Source organism: Festucalex cinctus, chromosome 12, assembly GCF_051991245.1.
Source record: "Festucalex cinctus isolate MCC-2025b chromosome 12, RoL_Fcin_1.0, whole genome shotgun sequence".
Lineage (NCBI taxonomy): Eukaryota > Metazoa > Chordata > Actinopteri > Syngnathiformes > Syngnathidae > Festucalex > Festucalex cinctus.
Window position 1 is genome coordinate 7,338,372 of NC_135422.1, and position 9,685 is coordinate 7,348,056.

The 9,685-nt window shown below is 40.1% G+C and overlaps 1 long non-coding RNA gene across 1 annotated transcript; it reads right to left on the reverse strand.

The window, feature by feature from the left end:
• Nucleotides 1–1,672: 1,672 nt before the first annotated feature.
• Nucleotides 1,673–9,071, reverse strand: LOC144031115 (uncharacterized). The gene is made up of 3 exons (XR_013287442.1): nucleotides 8,987–9,071; nucleotides 5,713–5,765; nucleotides 1,673–2,100 (listed from the first exon to the last, which is right to left on the reverse strand). It is a non-coding gene; the product is annotated as an uncharacterized LOC144031115 (long non-coding RNA).
• Between the last annotated feature and the right edge of the window lie 614 nt (nucleotides 9,072–9,685).

The window sequence follows — 9,685 nt, forward strand, 5'->3', positions numbered from 1 at the left end:
AAATGTCCAAGGCAAACATCATCTTAGTGAGCAAACGCCCGACTGGTGAACACTTTTTCTGGGCGATTCTTTTAAACAAATTCTGAAACTTCATGGAAACTTCCGGTATGGCGAGGCATCTTTTTTAAAAAAAAAAAAAAATAAAAAAAAAAATGCCCGTCTCGTCGCAATTAAAAACTTACTGTGCCTTCATCAATCACCAATTGTTTGAATTTTTGCACAAATTCGTTGGCCGTTAGTTCATACATTTACGAAAAACTATCGGAACACCTCATGGGCCGCGGGATGAATGCTGAGGACGCTGTATAGACACCGATCTAGTAAACGCTCATAGATACCTATGGTAGAGGTTCCTCTTAGCCAATGGGATGCCAGAAACATGCACAAACACCGATCTAGTATACGCTCATAGGTACCTATGATAGGAAATAGCCATAGCCGAAAATATGTTGCGTTCGGTAATGTATTTTTACCTTTCGTATCTAGAAATTTCTTTCGTAACAAGAGGCAATATTTTCCCGTTGAGGCGTTTCGCAACTCGAAAATTTCGTATGAAGAGACGTTCGTAAGTAGAGGTTCCACTGCATTGACATGTAAGTTATGTTTACATGCTGTCTGTCTCTGGGTTAAGGACAACATTCCAGTCCCTGAAATTCAGGACAATCCATTTACATGCATGAGCGGACTGTATTTGTGTCAGTTGGAATACCTCCAATCTAAACGGCGACGCAAAGACGACGTTATGATAAAATAGACGTCACTTCCACTTCTTAGGTCACGTAAATGTAAATAAAGCATACCAGTATCTTTTTCACTCTCAATCCACTTCCATGCGATGCACACACATTGTGGTCTATCTATAGCGTAACTGTTTATCCATGTTCATCACTTCTGTTCTTGTTCCATGCGCTGATTCGCTAGCTAACAGTCGGTGTATTTTTTCTAAGGTGGGCATCGTCATTGACGGGACGATTGGCAGAAGTGCCCACATCTGTTTATCTCTGCTTTTGTATTCCCGGTGGGCTGCACGCCATGCATACTAGTACTCAAAAGACCAAGAATGTTAGCGGTTAGAACATATTTAGGACACAAACAAATGGTCCGTTTAAAGGCGGTAACACGATCGTGTTTATGACCAAATGTTTGGGTTAGAAAAGGGATAACCCAATGGTCTTATTCGGGTTTTTGCACACTTTGGCCTTTTAAAACCCTAATATTGTCAATATGTGGGTTTTGAAAGGGTTGACATGTAAATTTCGTCTTCCACTCCAATTTGTCTCAATTTCTTCAAAACGTGCTTCGACAACCAATTCCACACAATTGATCAAATTCATTACAATCAATTAACTGGTCGGCTATTGTGCATATCCTTCATATGCTGTACATTAGGGGTGTGCTCAAAAAATCGATACGGCAATATATCGTTGCGGGCCTCATCACAATACACGTATCGATACGCAGGCGTCAGAATCGATATTGCTCGTTAACTTTAAATCGGCAGTTTACGTTTGCCTTTGCGGCTTGAATTGTACCTAAAAAATAAAAACCAGCAGCGTCTTTGAAGTTAATTGCCTTCAATTAATGCAAAAATAGCTCACCGGTGATTGGACACTGTGTCTTGCTAAGAAAAATGAAAGCAGAGGAAGAATGTCAACATGTATTTATTGATAAACTTAACATGGCACGTTTCTCAGTATACCTATTTTCCTATATTTTGTTTTAAAAAAAAATAAAATGTGTCTTATTTGGGATACATATGTATCGCGATACGTATCGTATCGTGGCCCCTGTATCGTGATACGTATCGTATCGTGAGGTTGGCGGCAATACCCAGCCCTACTGTACATGAGTTTGTCTTCTATTTCCAAACACAACTTTGCAACATCTGTGCCATTTACGCCATCAACGTCATCAGATCTTTTCTCTTTACCGGTTGTCCAGTTCTTCTGCCCCCATTAAGAGCTCGTTTTCCAAAGGCCAGGACCTTGTGTTCATTGATTGTGGTGGATCAAGTCACATCATGGGTGACCTTTGAACCACTGGTCCAGTCTTGGCTCTTGGTCTCAATGTGCAGCTGTGGTGAGAGTTCAGATTCCGAGCCTGTAGGTCAGAACACCATTAGTCTTCACTGTAAAGAATGCAACAGCATTTGTAATGAGCGAACAACTGACAATAACAACGTACGTGTGAATCTCAAAGACCATCTGTTTATCTGTGTCAAGCATCTTTGCAGCTTATTTGCTCAGTTTTCCCATCAGTCTTCAAAGTTGCGCTGCATATTTAACCCCTCGTGTTTTGCGCATGTAAGAACATTCATCTTGGTAAACGCGCTTGATGAATTATTGTAAAGACCCACGAAGATTCACAATCTCTGTTGTTGCGCTCGGTAATGAGCTTTTAATGGCTTTGACGACCAAAACACATGTTCAAAGTAAGCTACAGCGTGTAGTGCGGTCAGCGTGTGACATGTGGCATCCGTGCTACACAGTTAAAACTTAACCAGGTGTTGGACTGGAATGCCAAGTACTAGTTGGCTTACTTCTAATTCCCTCGAGGTTTCATTATGGTCACTGTGGAATGTCAGTCTTGTACACTGCGCCTTTTCAGAAAAGTTTAACGATGAGGGTTGAAAAGAGTTATCTCGAAGCCTTTTGGGATGCAATAGCCACAAGTGGCTGCAGGGCTGTCGGTATCGGAATGTGTTTTGTTGGAGTCTGGGAAAGAAAAATAGCTCATAAGTTTCTCCAAGCCTTTGAAACGGTGTTATTTGCGATCGATTCGAAGACCAGTTGGGTAAAGCCAGAGAAGCGAACCCCTGCTCATATGCTCCAGGGAAGATTGTTGCTTTTGAAACGTGCTGATCCGTCCCAGGCAGCCTCTGCTCTACTGAGTGGAAGACGCTGGTTCACTCTGAACTCTTTGCCAATTTAGGTCACAGGGGGACGGACGGTCTTATTGTTTTCCTCCTTCTGTCCAACCGAACCCAACAACCTTCCATACAACTCTAATTCTTCTTATCAACTTTTTTCTTTGTACTCTCTTTTTTTTGTTTTTCCTCGAGGAACATCCACCGTCTCAATATGTTGCCGTAAAATCAACCCTGACATGAAGAAAATATATTTTCCCTCTTTCTATATTCAGTGCTAAGGCCTTCCTTCCCTTTGCAGCAGGCTATTAAACCTGCAACCACAAAGCATACATAGCTGGGCTTTGTCTTTGATCACTTTTGACTTATAGTAATGATTGCTTTCATAACAGGAAATCTGGACCAGTTCTGTCAAGCAAGGATTTTTTAAACCAGGCATGTGTCTGTTTGTATACATATATATATATATATATATATATATATATATATATATATATATATATATATATATATATATATATATATATATATATATATATATATATATATATATATATATATATATTACACTGGGAGTTGTGCGGCAGGAGGAAGAACATTGCAGGGACAGTGACAAGATACATGAGCACTTTCTGTGTTTTCTTATCAGTGATCAATGTTTTTTTCTGCTAATCCCTCGTGCACTTACAGCCCTCACATCTCACCTGATGTATGCATGCACGTTTGAAAAACATCCTTTAAATGCAGTTGGACAAGGAGTTGGTAGAACTTAAATCCAGTTTTTTACCAGGTCGCTGGGTGACTTACAGTTTGTTTGGCTTTTGAAAAAGTTGTATTTCTTCAAAGTTCTGTGAGTTTGGCTATTATTACTTGATAGTTAATAGAAATTAATTGGTAATAAATTACATCATGACACAATTGAGGCAAACCGGAGTGTACTACTAGGCCTCCAGGATTTTTTGATTTTTTTTTCCCCCCCCTATTGACAATCAAGTAAATTTATTGGTGCCTTGCAATACAAGTTTAAGTTGTTCCTTGACCACATGCACAACTTAAAATACGTGTACGTCAGATCATCTTTTCCATTTCCATCTGTTCCCGCTCCCCACTTCAACCCAAAAAATGTAATGTGTTTTTTTAATGAGAAACATATCATGGTATAATATAGTAGAAAAACAATCATATAGTAATTAGTACAATTAAAAAGAATAAAACCTTTTGTCTTATTTTGCCCATTTGGTCACCTGGGAACGGTATAAGAAAGACATAGGCTACAGATGTGTTGTACTGGCGGCTCAACTCCTTTCTTAGTTTCTCAGTACAGCAGTAATATTAGTCATTCTTTGCAGAGGATAAAGACTATATTCCTGTGAGTATTGTTATATGCTCTGTCTGCATGTGTTGCCGCACTGTCTGTGTTCAGATATCCGTTGCTTAAGGGGTGACAGGTTTGCCACACTTATGCTAATTGTTAGCCTGTGTGCCTATGGAGTTTCTCATTGTATGTTAGCATTTAGGTAATGGAGGCTATGCTACATCCGCCAAACTTGTTATGAAGTGAGTCGAGTCACCTGCCACCATACAGTGCTGGTATCTCAAGTTTGCACTCATAAGTCAAAGCAAGTCAGTAAGTCAGGTCACTCGTATCTCAAGGCACAGCTAGAGATGTACAATGTTAATTTTAGCGCCACATTGATTGAGAGTCTGCCGAACTTCTCTTAGAAAAGAAACATGCAAAGCAAAACAGATTGTCTCTGCTGTGCTGACATCTTCTTGTGAATAAGTGTTGCAAAAAATGCAAAGAAAAAGTAAAAGATGGAGTTAATCTATAGATGCACGACAAGCACTTCAAATTCCACTGGTAAGCAACTTTAGAGGACTGTTTCCACCCCCCCAAAAAAATTGTTTTAAGTAGTTCCAACTAGTACGACCTCATGGGCACAACACTACACTTTTCTAATGTCCACTTTTTACATAACTCGTTTGAATTGTGATACAAGTATGTATCGTTCCACTTTTCAATTTCAAGGCCACACTTTTTGTGTCATCCCTTTGACTTTGCCGCTGGCGCTTCCGAGCCATGAAAGAAAACGCACCTGTGATAAATATTCCCTGCTATTTTCACTCACTGAATCAATTAATTAAATCTACCTAAAATATTTATGCCGCCTGTTAGCGCACAATCCCTAAACAGGGAGATGGATTACAGGTGCTTCCTGTAGGCTAAAAGGAGGGGGGGAAAAAAGACTGATTAAAGAGCACCATGAAGGCTTTTCTTCCACTTCTCCACCCCGTCATCTCTCTGTTCTTATCACCTTCCACTGTTTTGTTTGTACACTTTGACACACCTTTCCTGTCTAAAAGAGGCCACTGAGCGACATTCCCATGTGACGCCAATGTGGGATCATAGCTTGATGAAAAATAACTAATAACTCACGCTTAGTTATTTCTCCATGAAGGCAGCAGCGAGACAGCTGACGGGGAACGTGTTTAGACAGTCGCAAGTGGGCAAGGCATTCCTCACACAGCCGGTTGTCCATTTGGACACGGCCGCACGTTTACACAAATGTACTGACACGAAACATTGGGCAGGGTCCTTGAGTCATCCATTACCCCACGCAAATATGTCCGCACAGACATTCCGGACGGACATTCCCCAGTCCTCTGCCAGCATGCCATGGGTCTTTTCACGCACGCGCACATGCCCACGCGTACAAACGCGAGCACGTAAATAAGAGCTTGATTGGAAAGCTGTGCTCGTTTGACAAATGGTGCAGTGTTCATATTTTGCCTCTGGCACGGCGGCGGTAATGATTCCGTAATTGTCCTGAGCGCTCAACACTCACTTCCTATCAGCATCCAGAACGGCTCCGCAGCTGACTACCCACGCCTCTGAAACCTGAAAAAAAAAATAAAAATGAAGGGGCACAGTCACAAAGATACAGTGGAACCTCTACTTACGAACGTCTCTTCATACGAAATTTTCGAGTTACAAAACGACTCAACGGGAAAATATTGCCTCTTGTTACGAAAGAAATTTCTAGATACGAAAGGTAAAAATACATTACCGAACGCAACATACTTTCGGCTATAGCTATTTCCTACCATAGGTACCTATGAGCGTAAATACTAGAACGGTGTTTGTGCATCGTTCTGGCATCCCATTGGCTAAGAGGAACCTTCTACCATAGGTATCTATGAGCGTATACTAGATCGGTGTCTAGACAGCGTCCTCATCATTCATCGCGCAGCCCATGAGGTATTTTCGTAAACGTATGAACTAACGGCCAATGAATTTGTGCAAAAATTCAAACAATTGGTAATTGATGAAGGCACAGTAAGTTTTTACTTGCGACGAGACGGGCCTTTTTTTTTGGAAAAAGAGATGCCTCGCCATACCGTTTCAGAATTTGTTTAAAATAATCGCCCAGAAAAAGTGTTCACCAGTCGGGTGTTTGCTCACTGAGATGATGTTTGCCTTGGACATTTCCGAAGGATTGTTTAAAAAAAAAAAAAAAAAAAAAAAAAAGCAACCATCCTTGGATCAGTTCCTTACAAAACACCAGGCAAAAAAAAAAAAATCTGAGAGAGGAGAATATGAACCAAAGAGGGCAGAAAATGATGAGGACAGCAGTTAAAAAGGTAAATGAGCATCATTTTTATTCTTTACTCTACTCTTTATTTTTTACATTACGCACAACTCTCATTTATTGTGCAATAATCTAATTGTAACATGTATTTGTTACATGTTTTGATGCAATTTTTGTGCTTTATAAAACATTTATGTCTGAATTCTGGGAGGCTTGGAACGGATTAGGGCATTTACATGGAAAATGCGTCTCTACTTACAAAATTTTCTACTTAAGAACTTTCTTCCAGAACCAATTAATTTCGTAAGTAGAGGTACCACTGTACACTAGCGACAGTGGTTAATGTGAGTCATGAGAAGAATGCACTTGTGCGCAGTGTGTTCATATCTCCCCCGTTAGTCCTCAGACATTTGCTATGTGATTTGATGTCATCACCCCGAGAATGTAGGGCGAGATAAATTTGACATATTGACAACGCAGCTGTGTGCCATTGCGACCATGCCTGAACAAGAACCTGTTTATATTGGGGTGGACGCTGGCAGACTACGTTCGCATGTGGTACGGTTAGAACTAGCTCGAGTCCAAATGGTCAAGTGGGTGGTCGGGTGGACAAGTCAGTGGACTGAGACCGATTGGAGAGGTGGTCTCAGTCCAATTGCAAGTGAATTCTAGTGGTGAATGAGTTGACTTTTTAAAATATATTTTTATAAGCCTTTCATGTAGTGATAGACCGATATGGTTTTTTCAAGGCCGATACCGATACAGATTATTTGTAGTCAAGTTGGCCGATAACCGATATTTCAAGCCGATATTCATTTGCAGTAAAATGGGGGGGGGGAATTCTTTCAAACTATATATAATTTCTCACTGAGTAACAAATTCATGTGAATGTAGCTCATTTGGGGTTTTTGTTAGGGTTCGTAAAAACGTTTCAAAAAGATTTTTGCGGTGAAAAATTGTGTGAATATGTTCCAAATGTGTTTACGACAAATAAAAACTGACTGTGAACATCTTACAAATCCTGATGAAAACCCCAAATTCGCTACGTTCGCAAGTATCCCCTGCTCAGTGAGCTTTATCGGCCTTCAGATTCAAAACATGGCCGATGCCGATATTTGTCAAAATGCCAAATATCGGCGCCGATAATCGGCCGGGGTCTATCCCTACTTTCATGACATCCTATAGTCAGGTTTCGAAATTTTTAAGCGAATTTTGTGAAAATGCGCAAAACGGACATGCGACTTATACTGTTTCCATCTGTTCGTCTTTTACGAATATATGCCGCGAGATGACGTTGTAGTCAGGGGGGAGGGCATAATTCATCCATAATTCACCCACGGAACGTTGGGACGATGGGGAGTTCCGGGTGGGAATGTTGGTTTTGACGGACTGAACGGAAATTGTTTTTCGTTTTGGCTTCCCTCACGCATCTAAGTCAAGTATGTCGTTTAAATTTGCATTGTTTGTTTTTCTTTAATTAAAAAAAATAATACTATTATATTATATTACATTATATTATATATTACATTATATTATATTATTATTATTATTATTATTATTATTATATTAATTTAAAACAAAAATGCTAGTAGGAACGCTATGCTAGCAGGTGTGCACTATGGTTCTTTTTTAAAAAATGTTATTTTCATTGTGTTCTAGAAAACACTTTTGCGTGCGTGACAACAATGAAAATGCAGCTGAAATGGTGTAAATATGACCCACTGGCACTTTGAAAATCAGAAGTCAGTAACCTTGTTTATGAGCTAGCTAGCTTGTAAACAAACTTAGCTTGTAGCAGACATGTAACGTCATGCATGTTGCGATCACGTCTCTGATCAACTGCTGAAAGGAGACTGATTCTGTCCTCTTTCATCTACAACTGCTTCAAACATCAAAGCGTATGTAGTAGGAATGGAAGAATGTGGATTTGTTGTGATTGTATTGTATTGTATTGCTGTTCATCTTTTACGTTAGGTTAGTTTTGTTGTGCTTCTGTAAAGCGCTTTGTGACAGCTAAGGCTGTTTGAAAACGCTATATAAATAAAGATGACTTGACTTGACGTAAAACTGAGAGACTTTTGGATACTGCCAAAGGCAAAGGTGTACCAGTGTACACATTTCTGAAATAACACATTAAATTACCTTTAATTACATTTAAACATCAATATTCCGGTGAGGCTGCATTTCAGTTTGCCACTAAAATATGGACCAATTTTCTTTAAATTGTGAGACAGGCCTCATAGGCTCAAAACAGTTCTATTTAGTGGTTGCAGTTTTTTTTTTATGTTTTATTTTTTTACTTTGAATAAAATTCAAATTCTAAACCGCAATTGATTCGTATCAGCGATAAAAGGACATCAGACCCAAATTAGGGGAGCAACTTTTGATAAACATGACGGGAGATTCCCCCATAAAACTTAATCTCTGTAGCTCAAGCTAATTTTATATAGCAATGAATGTCTCTGGCATCAAGCAGCGCCCACACGCTTGCTCTCGAAAGTTTGCAATGTGCCAACACTTTCCAACTGACCTTTCTGAGTGTCTGCCAAGAATATCAGAAGTCCTGGCCGTGCTGGATGCCTTTCCCACTTCTCGCTGGGCCTGCTCCACTTCAGTGTTTCTGCTATTAGCAGTGCCCTCTGCAGGACGCCGGGATTGCATATGATGATGTAAGCGTTCTGCTGTACTGCGAAAGCCGCCTGTGGCTTCGAGACCACGCAGGACAGGCTGTTTTTTGAGACCATTCCATCGAGCTCCCAGTCCAAAATCCACAAGCTTTGATCACTTCCGTTATTATTCATTCAAGAAATGTGGAAGCTGCATCATCCGTCGTCACTGTTGAAGAATGGTGCTTTAAATGAAACATGACCTCCTTGAGGAATTTTGAATATTTGACTGCGGGATGTGGTGTGTTGTTGCTTTTTGCATCTTTTCCACCACATCCTCACCATTTTAGTTTTAAAAATGTCAAATTCAAAACTGATCATTCTAATTTTTATATACAGTCCCAATTGGGCTGGTTTGCCATTCAACTATCAAAGCCTACTAGCTGGTGTGTGAAATGTCTGTATGACTTCCTGTGGCCTTCAGGGTGTTCCATGTTAATGAATTAATTTCTTTGCTAATTGGACATATTTTGCATTATCCCCCCCCCCCCCCCCATAGTCAACCGCTACACAAAAAAAAAATGTTCTGACAACTACTAGCTGTCTCTGACACATCAACTTGC